Source organism: Vitis vinifera, chromosome 5 (genome assembly GCF_030704535.1).
Source record: "Vitis vinifera cultivar Pinot Noir 40024 chromosome 5, ASM3070453v1".
Lineage (NCBI taxonomy): Eukaryota > Viridiplantae > Streptophyta > Magnoliopsida > Vitales > Vitaceae > Vitis > Vitis vinifera.
Genome location: NC_081809.1, coordinates 25,493,896 through 25,509,005, shown reverse-complemented (window position 1 = coordinate 25,509,005; position 15,110 = coordinate 25,493,896).

Below are 15,110 nucleotides of genomic sequence, written 5' to 3'. Positions count from 1 at the left end.
GTGATATTTCATATCAAATATGAGAAAAAATTGTAATGGATAGACTCTTCTTTATCTATGTAAATGCACCATGGGTTGTGTTTTAAAGTCGCAAAGTTGTTTTCCAAACCACCTTAGAAAATTCCTTACAATGTAAACGCGTTGTGTTTTAAAGTCTTAAAGTTCTTTTTTAAACCACACCTTAGAAAAATCCTTCGAATGAATGTGAATCCTCCATTTATATGGACAGCTCATAATTGAGGAAGACCAGGTAGAGTCAAGTCAAATCAAAGAGTGACTTAAAACCTTAATGAAGGATGAAAAGTGATAGAATTAAAAAATACTTGAAAACTAGAGTGAAATTAAAATTATTTGAAAGAAAACTAGAGTTTTGAAATTTATTTGAAAATTGGAGTTCTGAAAATTAAATTTAAGAATTGAAATTTTGGAAATTAAATTTGAAAGAAAAAGAAATTTTAAAAATTATTTGAGAATTGGAGTTTTGAAAATTAAATTTAAGAATTAGAGTTTTGGAAATTAAATTTGAAAGAAATTGGAATTTTGGAAATTATTTGAGAATTAGAATTTAGAAAATTAAATTTAAAAATTGGAGTTTTGGAAATTAAACTTGAAACAAATTGGAATTTTGAAAATCATTTGAGAATTGGAGTTTTGGAAATTAAATTTTAAAGAAATTGGAGTTTTGAAAATTAATTGAAAATTGGAATTTTTGACAATTATTTGAAAATAGAAGTTTTGGAAATTAAATTTGAAAATTGAAAATTTGGGAATTAGTTTTGATATCAAAATATGAAGAATTAAAAAGAATGAAATATGGTGGTAGGATTGCATGCCAAAGGTGGCAAATGATTTATTAAAATTGGATTTATTTAAAATAAAGAAAGAAAAAAATGAAGAACTAAAATTTTCTGAAAATAAGATTTTTGAAAATCCATTTTTGAAGGTAAAGAAAAGAAGTATGTGGGCTTTGAGAATGGGCCTGGTAGGTTGGCCATGCAAAATGGGGTCATGCATGCGAGCCCAGGGTCCAAAATGTTGAGTTGTATTAATAGGAAAAAGTCTCTGATAGACCAATCCCATTATTCTGGTGAAGATCGGCCTAGTATTAGGAGAACATTATTGCTTTCACCAGTACTTCAGAAGACAAATCTCTATACATCTTCGTCCCTCCTGGGTGGATCACAAACTTAGAACAATGAGCTTCCTCCAATAGCTCTCTCCTTAAAGCTCTATCATTTGGGACACAAAATCTAGTCCCAAATCTCAAAATCGCATCAAAATCACAACCTAATGCTTTGATACCATTTGTAACGACCCGCTCCCAATCATGTAGATATTATCCGCTTTGAACCAAAAGGGGCCCTTACGGCTTTCAAATGCGTCTATAGGGTTACAAGGAGTTCATACTTATATAGCATCAAGAACTTTCCCCCCTACGAGGCCAAACAAACCTCACACTGAGGTCGGGGATCGGCTCTGATACCATTTGTAATGGTACGCTTCCAACCATGTAGATATTATCCGCTTTGGACCCTAAAGGGCACTCACGGCTTCAAAACGCATCTACAAGGTTACGAAGAGTCCATACTTATATAGCGTCAGGAACTTTCCCCTTTATCTGATGTGGGATGTCACAAAAAAAAGTTTCAATCCTTTTAGACAAGTCAAAGTCAATAAACCTAACAGTCATGGGATCAACTAGCTAACAGTCTTTCTTTTTTCTTTTGTTTTTTTTTTCTTTCTATCATCATTTTCATCCCAACCAACAAAAATGGCAGCTACCCAGCTACAGTCAAAGTTTCAGTAGCAATCCTCCTTGTCGGAGCTCTGTCGGATATGGCACTGGCTCTAAGCTGTAGGTGTGATGGAATAAAACTTTTGGAAACTCAAATACGAAAATTAGGATATGTCTGCCATGTTTTTAAAAACAACTTTCTAATTTTTATATTAATAAAATTTTGTTTGAAAATTCAAATATAAAAAAATAGTTTTTTAGACAATCATCAAATTTTAATTATTATAAAAATGTTAATGTATTATTTCATATTTTTAGTTATTGTTCAAAATATTTTATAAAAAAAATATTAAATTCTTAAGGGTCTGTTTAGTAACTATTTTCGAAAATAAATTTGAAAAACAATGTTTGAGAATAATTTTTGAAAATTGTTCTCTAATGTTTTGTAAAACAAAAATATGTTTAAAAACCTAAAATGTTTTTAAGTTGTTTTTAATATATTTAAATATATTTTAAAAATAAATTTTATGTTTATTGTTTTATTTTTAATCATCCTACATGTTATATAATTATTTTTTTAAACTGTCATCAGAAAACAAGCGAAAACAATAGAAAACAATTAAAATATATTCTTTAAAAACATCATATTTTCTTTTCTTAAGAATAAAAAATAGAAAACAATTTTTTATTATCAAACATCTTTTCTTATTATTATTATTATTATTATTTTTAGAGAACAAAAAATTGTTCTCGAAAACAGTTACCAAACAAGCCCTAATTTTTTTCCAACTTATTTTTGTTGAAAATATTATGTGTTATGTACAATATAAAAGGTTTTTAATATGTTTTATATTTTTTTTTTGTTATTTCTCGTAATACATTAGGAAAAAAAAACACCTAAATGAATTTATTTTAGAATTTTTTTTTTTTGAAAAAGAAATTGAAGAAAAATTTTTCAAAAATATTTTCTAAAATTTAAAAAAAAAATGTTTGCTATTGTAAAGAGTATAAGACTGTTTTGAAAAATAATTCTAAACAAACACTTAACTTTCACAAGGAGAGAAGTTATGAAGAAAAAATAGCCCCATACTCTTTTCTTTTTTCTTTTTTCCAAATCTTATTTACATTTTTACCTTTTATGCTATAAATTAACAAAAATAAAATTATGGGATTATTATGTTTTTGAAAATTAATATTTACATTTTTACCTTTTATGCTATAAATATTTTTCACCTCCTCACATATATATAAAAGAGAGCTCATTCACTAAAATTATTTGTTTTTCAAATAAAGAGTATCACTCTAATCCTTTTACTTAGCTATTACCCAATTTTTATTTATTTATCTTTATATTATTCAAACAAACAAGAGAAATATTATAACTTCATTTTTGCTTATGGAATATTTAGAAATAAATCTTGATAAGTATAATTTAATAATTATAATTGATTTTCAAATATTTGAATATATAGTGTGATTAATACTCTTAGTTAGGAATGCAAATTTGACTTGTTCATCTACTTAAAAAAAAAAAATTCAAGCCAAAACCTTATTGGGATAGAGCTTTTAAGAGCATGACATGGTGTAATAATAAATGGATCTATTATTTAATAATATGATTCCACTTTTCCAATTTTATTAATCTTACTCATGTCTTATACTTTCTAAGCATTCAACTATGACATTTCTTACATTGTACATGACTTAAATGTATTAGGAGTTGTATAGATGATTCAAGTCATAGGTTTCTTATAAGTAGATGACTTGTTCATAATTAGTTCATCTACTTAGGCAATCCATTTAAAGTTGTAATGCCCATTATCTCTTAATTTGAGGGATAACTTATCTTGGTCATTAGAATAGAATTCCTATGGTGAGTACATTAACATGTATGGTTATTAATTGGATAGGACCTGTGGTGAATCATGATAGTAACTATTGGGCAGTCATAATCTCACCAAGCTACTATATTGTGTGGTTTTGACCTATGGGTTAAATCCTATGGTGGTCATATATTTCTTATAAATTAAGTCATTATTAATGGAGGCTAGTGATTGTTGGATTAAGGGTATGGAAACACAAGACTAGCACAAAAGATACAAACAAATAACATAATGAATAAAAAGAAAAACTTATTGGTTAAGGCGTGACAAGCACTGTCCTTGAAATAGATCCACCCTCCTTGAAGACGAACTCGATGCACTATAGTACTAGTGGTCTACCTCCAAAATTCAATAGCCAGATCTCGCCTTGGATGCACTCTGTAAGCGAGATGTGTACATCTTAGGTTTTTGAATAAATTCCTCTCAATAAATATATGAAAATACTCCCTGAAAAGCTCTCTAAAAAATTGGTATACGAGTATAAAGATGGGTGACCGACTTTTATAGGCCATTAACACAGTCCCAATGGGAATCTACTTGTAATTAGAAGATGACACAAATTGGAAGGTGATTCTACTTATAAAAGAGACTCCACTAGCACAATCCCAATAGGACTCTTCCAAAAAATATAACACTAATAGAATAAAATAAAATAAAAATTAATTCTCAATAGGACATTTCCCAAAAATATAACTCATAGAATAAAATAAAATAAATTAAAAATAATTCCCAAAAATAAAATAGACATTATTTACACTCTTCCTACAATCCCCCATAGAATGTAAACGTAATTATTATTATTTTGGAGGAAAAAAAAATCCAATGCATCAGTATTGGTGCCCAAAGGCTATGAACCAATCTTAGGACAAATAAGTATTGAATCACAAAACATGGTGAAAATAAATTTTTGTGAACCAGTGTTTCTTTATGTAACTCAAGGGACTTTAATCCACATTGGTTTTCTCAACTACACTACGAGCTGTACAAAACAGGTTGGCACAAATAGGCCATGCGCCCTGCCTGGATATTCATGAGAGTTCTAGAGAACCTGCCTAAGTTCTCATAGGAAGCGACCCTACCTCCACTCTCATATAGGTAAATCCATCAAGTATGTTCTGCATTTAAACATACCATCCATAAGGAATATGGTATTCAATAAGAGTAAACACTCAACCTTAGTTAATGTAGAATACGTTTTATCTACACCATAGGGATGGACTCTCATACAATTAGAGTTGATAGAGCACTTTAAGTCAACAAGTGATTTGTTATTACCCATATGAACCTATACTTCATGGAATTTCCATTCTAATAGGTTGGGTTACCACCACTCTTGACTTCTATAAGAATGAAAACATATCCACTAGTGGATTTCATCTCATCTGAATCTGAGATCTAATTTGCATCACTAAATCCTTCAAGGGCACTTGGAAATTCACTAAAGCACAAATCATAGTTAATAGTGCCTCTCAAATATTTAAGGACTCTATGAACAGCAGTCCAATGGTCTTGATTAAGACTTTGGGTGTACCAACTCAATCTACCTACTGCATAAGCAATGTCAGGTCTGGTACAGTTCATTAAGTACATTAGACTCCCTATGATTTGAGCATACTCTATTTGGGCAACACTATGTTCTCTATTTTTCTTCAACTGTGAGTTGGGATCATAAGGAGTTGACACTGGTTTACAATCAAAGTGTTCAAACTTCCTTAGGATCTTTTCAACATAGTGCTCTTGAGAAAGTTTAAGCCCATTAGGTATTCTAGTTATTTTAATTCCTAGAATCACCTCTGCCTCTCCTAGGTCTTTCATATCAAACTTAGAACCTAGGAATTTCTTATTCTCACACACAACCTCTAGGTTAGTTCCAAAGATCAGTATGTCATCAACATAAAGGCAGATGACTACACATGTGTTATCCTCATACTTGTTGTAGATACACTTATTAGCATCATTAATGGAATATCCATTAGTTACTAACACATGATCAAACTTGTTGTGCCACTGTTTGGGAGCTTGTTTTAACCCATATAGTGATTTAACCAACTTACACACATTTTTCTCCTTTCCTGGAACTACACAACCCTCAGGTTGATCCATATAAATTTTCTCTTCCAAATCCCCATTCAAGAATGCAGTTTTAACATCCATTTGGTGTACCACCAAATTATGAATGGAAGCTAGAGCAATCAATACTCTAATTGATGCTATTCTAGTCACAGGGGCAAAGGTGTTAAAGTAATCTACATCCTTCCTTTGTTTAAAGCCTTTGGAAACTAAACGAGTTTTATACTTCTCTATGGACCCATCTTATTTTAACTTTCTTTTAAATATCCACTTACAACCAATAGTCTTTGCACCAGGAGGTAAATCTACAAACTCCCATGTATGGTTAAACAGTATTGATTTGATTTCACTGTTAATGGTCTCCTTCTAGAATGGTGCATCAGGAGAAATTATAACTTCTTTGTAGGATCTAAGGTCATCATCTATTAGGAAGGTGTAGAAACCATCTCCAAGGTTTGTTTCTTTCCTATTTATTTTACTCCTTCTAGGTTCAAATTTTGAAGGTTCAATAGACTTGTCTCTACTTGTTTTTTGAACTTGTTGTTCACCATTTAGTTTCATAGAAAAGATGTTTTCAAAGAAATCTACATTCTTTGTTTCTATTATAGTATTGACATCAACAAGATTGTTTTCTGACTTAGTAACAAGAAACTTATATGTCGCACTATTCTTAGCATAGCCAATGAACATTGCATCAAAGGTTTTAGGACCTAATTTTTGTTTTTTAGGTTCAGGGAGAAGAATTTTAACTAAACACCCCCACACTTTCAGGTATGCTATATTAGGTGCATAACCCTTCCACAACTCATAAGGAGTTTTACTAGCTAGTTTTCTTGTAAGATATTCTATTTTGAATATGACATGCGGATAGGATAGCTTCCCCCCATAAGTTCAAGGGTGCTCCTGAACTTACTAACATTGCATTCATCATTTCTTTTAAGGTCCTATTTTTCCTTTCTGCTATTCCATTAGACTTAGGGGAATAAGGAGGAGTAGTTTCATGAATGATCCCATAATCTTCACAAAAAGAATTAAAGGGGTTGGACTCATACTCTCCTCCCCTATCAGTTCTAAGCCTTTTAATTTTCTTACTTAATTGATTTTCCACTTCATTTTTGTACTTGATGAAAGCATCTCTTGCTTCATCTTTGTTTCTCAAAAGATATACCCTTGTATACCTTGAGTAGTCATCTATGAAAGTTATGTAGAATCGTTTAATACCTCTAGTCATTGTATTTTTTAGGTCTCCTAAGTCACTGTGTATTAAACTTAATAGATCTGATTATCTTTCAACTTATTTGCAAGATTTCTTTGTGGTTTTAGATTCTACACAAGATTCACATTTTCCATGGTTTTCTAAGGACAGTTTACGGATTAAACTCAATTTAATCATTTTCTTCATATATGAAAAGTTCACATGTCCTAGTCTACCATGCCAAATATCACAAGAATCAACTATGTAAGCAGAAGAAGAAAATGCATTATTATTGATAATATCAGAAACATTCAACATAAATAAACCTTAATTACAATAGCCCTTTCCCACAAATGTATCATTCTTGGTTAAAACTATTTTATTAGAGTCAAACAAGATTCTCACTCCTGTTTTTCCAAGTAGAGATACTGACACCAAGTTCCAATGGATATCTGTCACATGAAGAACATCATAGGAGGTAAGCAATTTTCCAAAGGTTAGCTTGATGAGAACTTTCCCTTTTCCAATCACTGGAGTAGATCTAGAATCACCCATGAACACTTGTTCCTCTCCTTCCTTTACAGTGGTATATGAAGTAAATGCACTTCTATTCCCACATATGTGCCTAGTAGCCCCAAAGTCTACCACCCAGTCCTTCATATTGGTGACCATGCTCACCTCAAAGGAGATTACTGTTGTGATCACCTCTATCTCTGCCAGATTTGTCTTTGAATTGGACTTCTCAGTTCTCTTCCTGTGGCAACATTGAGTTGCATGGTGTCCAGACTTGCCACAGACAAAGCAATTACCCCATTTTTTAATAGTTGAGTTATGGACCTTGTTTGATGCATTGGGCTTGGTTTGAGAGTTTTGTTTCCTTGACCGATTGTTTTTGGGTTTAGATTTTTCTTCTACTACATTAGCTTTAGAAGACAATTCCTTAGTTTTCTTAATATTGTCCCTATTTCGGTTTTGTTCCTCAATCCTAATATGGATTATGACATCCTTTAGGGACATTTGTTTCCTTTTATGTTTCATGTTATTTTTATAGTCTTTCCAATACTCTGGAAGAGTCTCTACTAAATAACCAGCCACAAAAGGTTTGGGTAATTTAATGTCTACAATAGCTAAGTCATTAGTCAACAAGTGGTAGTCATGGATTTGAGATGATACATCTCTATCCTCAGTCATTTGGAAATTTCTAAAATTCCCTATGGCATATTTCTGAGTTCTTGCATCTTCTAAAATATATTTTTTATTCATTGCATCCCAAATTTCTTTTGCAAATTTAAATTGACAATAAATATCAAAAAGTTCATTAGAAAGAGTACTCAGAATAGCATGCCTAACTTGTTTATTTCCAGTTTCCCAGGTTGGTAACAGATGAGAACCATCTTCTGGTTTTGGGTCAGTCAAAATGTGTCCCAAGTTCACTACATCAATTGCGGAGAAAACCCTTTCTTGCCATCTCTTAAAGAATGTCCCATTGAAGGGATCAATTTTAAAGGTGTCAAGACGGGTGTGAACTAAGGAAGCTTCCATTTGGATATATTTCAAGATTGTTGGATTTAAGGGTATGAAAACAAAAGACTAGCCCAAAAGATACAAACAAAGAACATAATGAATAAAAAGAAAAACTTATCGGCTGAGGCGTGACAAGCACTGTCCTTGAAATGAATCCACCCTTCTCGAAGAAGAACTCGGTGCACTAGGGTACCGGTGGTCTACCTCTAAGATTGAATAGCCAGATCTCACCTTGGGTACACTCTGTAAGCGAGATGTGTACAGCTCGGGTTTTTGAATAAATTTCTCCAAATAGATGTATGAAAATACTCCCTGAAAAACTCTTTGAAAAATTGGTATACAAGTATAGAGAGGGGTGACCTGTTTTTATAAGCCACTAACACAATCCCAATGGGAATCTACTTGTAATTAGAAGATGACACAAAGTGGAAGGTGATTCTACTTATAAAATGAATGAGACTCCACTAGCACAATCCCAATAGGACTCTTCCCAAAAATATAACACTAATAGAATAAAATAAAATAAAACAAAATAAAAATTAATTCTCAATAGGACACTTCCCAAAAATATAAGACTCATAGAATAAAATAAAATAAATCCTAAAAATAAAGATATAAACTATTTACACTCTTCCTACAATGATAATAAGTATACTCAAGATAGGTATTGTTAGCCCAAGGGTTCTCCTAATCAGGTTTTGATGATAACAATCCATGGTTAAGTGACTAATTGTTTTAAATTGTTAAGAATCTCAGGCATAATCTCAAAAATTCATCAAGGACCAAACGAATACGGGATCGAGATCATTTGGAAGACTTGTGATCATAGGAAATGAATGTAAGATGATAGCATGAGTGCACTTAGGATGTTCATACCTTTTCATGCATCTTAGAAAACTCGGTTTATTCTTTAAAACTTTATTTTCTTTAAAAACTGATTTATATCAAATATACCTTAGGCAAATTGATTCAAAATTGGCATATTAACTCACCTAAAGACCTTGCCTAAGTATTGGAAAAGAAAGAAATCAAAAAGGATAGGTTTTCAGGGCCAAAAAGCTCATCCGGTCGAGGCTATGGCCAACCGGCTCAACCGGTTGGGGAGCCGGTCGACCGGTTTCCCTTGTCCGGTCGAGGTCCGGTCAAGGGAGGCACAAAAACCTTCTCTCTCTCCTAGTAGCTTTCTCTTCCATGTCGAGCCTCACCCCTTGTCCGGTCGAGGTCTGGTCGAGGTCCGGTCGAGAACCGGTCGAGGCAACGGTAACCTGCTATGCATTAAATGTTCCAACGGCTAGTGATCCGGTCGACCCTTTGCTCGTCCGGTCGAGGCTACTTTCTACTGTTTTTGTCTCCCGAGCTTAGAAACCTATAAATTGAGAGCTCCTCTTCATTTATGACTAAGAGAACAATTGCATTCAAAGCCTACCTACCTGTTCTTGATCTAAAAAGCTCTCATCTTCTTTCTTAGTGCATTAAACCATCACTTGCATATTCTTAGTGCACTCTTGCAATTCATCCTAGCTTTCTCTTGTACTTGAACCTTCCTTAAGCTAGGTTGAGAGTTTCATCCTTGTGTAAACTGAGTGTGAAAGCCTTCAAGTGGTTCAAATCTTGAAGAGATTATGTAAGAGCCCATTGGAGCTGGAATCCAAGTGTAAGACGATTGAAAGCTTGATTGAAGCTTCAAGTTAGTGGAACCCTCACTCGGTTAGGAGATTGAGGAGAGTGGACGTAGGCAAGGGAGTGTTGAACCACTATAAATCTGAGTTTGAATTCTCTAACTTTATCTCTTTCCTTTATTTATTTTGTGCATATATTATTGTGTGGAAAAAAATTTTGAAAAACCCAATTCACCCCCCCTTTTGGGTATTTTCCTTATTTATTCATAGCCTTTGTTTTATCAATTGGTATCAGAGCTAGACCTCTTGCTTAAGACTTAATCGTCTAAGAGGAAAATGGCTATTCCATCAAGCTCATCTCAAACTGAAAATTTTTCAAAACATAGAGCTCCATTCTTTACGGGAACCGACTATCCCTATTGGAAAGCTAGGATGACTTGGTTCTTACAATCAACTGATTTAGATGTATGGGATGTCATTGAAGATGGCCCAACTTTTCCCACTAAATTAGTTGATGGAGTTTTGGTTCCAAAACCCAAGAAAGAATGGAATGAGCTTGATAGAAGAAATTTTCAATTAAATGCTAAAGTCGTTTTTACTTTACAATGTGCTATGGATAGGAATGAATATAATAGAATATGCCAATGTAAATCTGCTAAGGAAATTTGGAGATTGCTTGAAATAACTCATGAAGGAACAAATCAAGTGAAAGAGTCAAAAATTAATATACTTGTCCATAACTATGAATTGTTTTCAATGAAAGAAACTGAAACTATTGTTGAGATGATCACTAGGTTCACTGAAATTGTCAATGGCCTTGAAGCATTGGGAAGGGTCATAAATGAATCCGAAAAGGTGATGAAGATATTGAGGTCTCTCCCCTCAAAGTGGCATACAAAGGTCACCGCTATTCAAGAAGCTAAAGACTTGACCAAGCTACCTATGGAAGAACTCTTAGGGTCATTGATGACTTATGAAATCAGTTTGACAAAGCAACTACAAGAGAGTGAAGACAAAAAGAAGAAAAGCATAGCTCTCAAAGCTATAACCAAGGAAGAAGAAGATGTTGAAGAAGAAAAACCAAGTGAAGAAGATGATGATTTAGCTCTCATCACAAGAAAGCTAAACAAGTACATGAGAGGTGAAAGGTTTAGAGGGAAAAAGTTTACCTCTAGAAGAAATCCCTCAAGAAGGGAATCCTCATCACATGGTGACAAGGAAAAATGGGAAGAGAAAAGTGATTTGATATGCTTCAAATGCAAAAAGCCGGGACACATTAAATATGATTGTCCTCTCTACAAAATTGAAGCCAAAAGAAGAATGAAGAAGGCAATGATGGCCACTTGGAGTGAGAGTGAAGAATCTTCCGAGGAAGAAAAGGAAAAAGAAGTGGCTAACATGTGCTTCATGGCAATAGATGATCTTGATGAGGTAAACTCTAACTCTAGTGATGAAGATATGCATGTTATTTTTGAAGAACTATATGAGAATTTTGAAAAACTTAGTTTGAAAAATAATTCTCTTAAAAAGAGAATTCAAGAACTTGAAAAAGAACTTGAGGAAGTGAGAAAAGTTTTCAATTGATGAAATCTCTAAAACTCATCTTGAAAAAGAGAATGAGATTTTAAGAAATGAAAATGAAATTTTGAAAAAGAAAAATGAATGGTTGACCTCCTCTCTTTCAATTTTCTCTTGTGGACAAAAGTCCTTTGAAATGATCTTAGCAAGCCAAAAATGTGTTTTTGACAAACAAGGACTAGGATTCAAATCTTCAAAGAACCAAAAATATTTTAAAAACTATTTTGTAAAAGAATCCTCAAGTGAATGTCCTTCCACTATTTGTAACTTTTGTGGAAGAGGAGGACACATTAGTAGTACATGTCCCTTAAGAAATGGTGCTCAAAAGAATTCAAATACTAAGGTTAAAAAGGTTTGGATTGAAAAATCCAAAGTCACTAACCCTCAAGGACCCAAAAAGACATGGGTACCTAAACCAACTTGAATTCTATTTTGTAGGGCTCAAAGGAAGATAAGTGGTTCTTGGATAGTGGGTGCTCAAGACACATGACCGGGGATGAATCCAAGTTTGCCTTCCTTACAAAGAGAAAAGGAGGATATGTCACCTTTGGAGACAATGCAAAAGGAAGAATCATTGGTCAAGGTAACATAGGTAATGGTACATCCTCCCTTATTGAAAGTGTTTTATTAGTAGATGGTTTAAAACACAATCTTTTGAGCATTAGCCAACTTTGTGACAAAGGTTTTAAAGTAATTTTTGAAGCATCTCATTGTATCATCAAGGATATTCAAAATGACAAAACCATCTTCATGGGCCATAGATGTGAAAATGTATATGCTATAAATATTTCAAAATATGATGGCCATGATAGATGTTTTTCAAGCATGCATGATCAAAGTTGGTTGTGGCATAGGAGGTTGGGACATGCTAACATGGACCTCATTTCCCAACTCAACAAAGATGAACTCGTTAGAGGCCTTCCCAAAATTAATTTTCAAAAAGACAAAATTTGTGAAGCTTGTCAAATGGGAAAGCAAATCAAAAACTCTTTTAAAAACAAAAATTTCATCTCAACATCTAGACCTCTTGAATTGCTACACATGGATTTATTTGGTCCTTCTAGGACACCTAGTCTAGGAGGAAAATCTTATGCTTATGTCATTGTGGATGATTTCTCTAGATACACATGGGTCTTGTTTTTAAGTCAAAAGAGTGAAGCTTTTTATGAGTTTTCAAAATTTTGTAACAAGGTTCAAAATGAAAAAGGCTTTTCAATCACTTGCATTAGAAGTGATCATGGGAGAGAATTTGAGAATTTTGACTTTGAGGAATATTGCAATAAGCATGGTATCAATCACAATTTTTCGGCTCCTAGAACTCCTCAACAAAATGGGGTAGTTGAAAGGAAAAATAGAACTCTTCAAGAAATGGCTAGAACCATGCTAAATGAAAACAATTTGCCAAAGTATTTTTGGGCCGAAGCGGTAAACACCTCTTGCTATGTTTTAAATAGAATATTGTTGAGGCCCATTCTTAAGAAAACTCCCTATGAGCTTTGGAAAAACAAGAAACCCAATGTTAGTTATTTCAAAGTCTTTGGGTGCAAATGTTTTATATTAAACACCAAAGATAATCTTGGAAAATTTGATGCAAAATCCGATGTTGGAATTTTTCTTGGCTACTCAACTTTAAGTAAAGCTTTTAGAGTTTTCAACAAAAGAACCATGGTTGTAGAAGAGTCTATCCATGTCATTTTTTATGAATCTAACAATTTTCTTCAAGAAAGAGAAAGTTTTGATGATGATTTAGGATTGGAGACTTCCATGGGAAAATTGCAAATTGAGGACAAAAGACAACAAGAAGAAAGTGGAGAGGATCCCAAGAAAGAAGAATCACCTTTGGCACTACCTCCTCCTCAACAAGTGCAAGGTGAATCAAGTCAAGACCTTCCAAAAGATTGGAAGTTTGTCATCAACCATCCACAAGATCAAATCATTGGTAATCCATCAAGTGGGGTAAGAACTAGATCATCCCTTAGAAATATTTGTAATAATCTTGCATTCATCTCTCAAATTGAACCTAAAAACATAAAAGATGCTATAGTTGATGAAAATTGGATGATTGCTATGCAAGAAGAATTAAATCAATTTGAAAGAAGTGAAGTATGGGAACTAGTACCAAGACCTTCAAATCAAAGTGTTATTGGAACTAAATGGGTCTTTAGAAACAAAATGGATGAAAATGGCATCATAGTAAGAAATAAGGCAAGATTGGTAGCCCAAGGGTATAATCAAGAAGAAAGAATAGACTATGAAGAGACTTTTGCCCCCGTAGCTAGATTGGAAGCAATTAGAATGTTGCTTGCTTTTGCATGTTTCAAAGACTTTATTCTATATCAAATGGATGTGAAAAATGTTTTTCTAAATGGCTTCATAAATGAGGAAGTATATGTTGAACAACCACCCGGTTTTCAAAGCTTCAACTTTCCAAACCATGTTTTTAAACTTAAAAAGGCACTTTATGGTTTGAAACAAGCACCTAGAGCTTGGTATGAAAGACTAAGTAAATTTCTTTTGAAAAAGGGTTTTAAAATGGGAAAAATTGACACAACTCTTTTCATTAAAACCAAAGAAAAGGATATGCTCCTTGTTCAAATATATGTTGATGATATTATTTTTGGGGCTACTAATGACTCTCTTTGTGAAGATTTCTCTAAGTGTATGCATAGTGAGTTTGAAATGAGCATGATGGGGGAACTCAATTACTTCCTTGGACTTCAAATCAAGCAACTAAAGGAAGGAACCTTCATCAATCAAGCAAAGTATATAAAGGATCTTCTCAAGAGGTTCAACATGGAAGAAGCCAAGGTGATGAAAACTCCAATGAGCTCATCCATCAAGCTTGACATGGATGAAAAAGGTAAATCTATTGACTCAACTATGTATAGAGACATGATAGGATCCTTGCTTTATTTGACCGCTAGTAGACCCGATATCATGTATAGTGTATGCTTGTAGGAGAGTCAGCACGAGGAGATGATGGCTTACCTCCGTTCTGTGTTTCCACCACCACCTCCTCAACCTTGACTTTGTTTGGGATCCCCCTTCATTTCTTTTTTATGTTGCCAAAGGGGGAGATATGTTAGGATAGGGACCTTAGGAGACTTTTTCATTTCCATGCATATCATACTTATGCTTTCATGTACTCTTGCACTTGCTTATATATGATATGACACTCTTATTGATTTACATTGTCTTATTGCTTTAAGTTTCCTAAATTTTGTGTTGATTATCCCATGGTTGGTTTGAGGGGGAGATTTCTCTGTCTCCTAGATAACCAAGGTTTGTCATCATCAAAAAGGGGGAGATTGTTAGCCCAAGGGTTCTCCTAATCAGGTTTTGATGATAACAATCCATGGTTAAGTGACTAATTGTTTTAAATTGTTAAGAATCTCAGGCATAATCTCAAAAATTCATCAAGGACCAAACGAATACGGGATCGAGATCATTTGGAAGACTTGTGATCATAGGAAATGAATGTAAGATGATAGCATGAGTGCACTTAG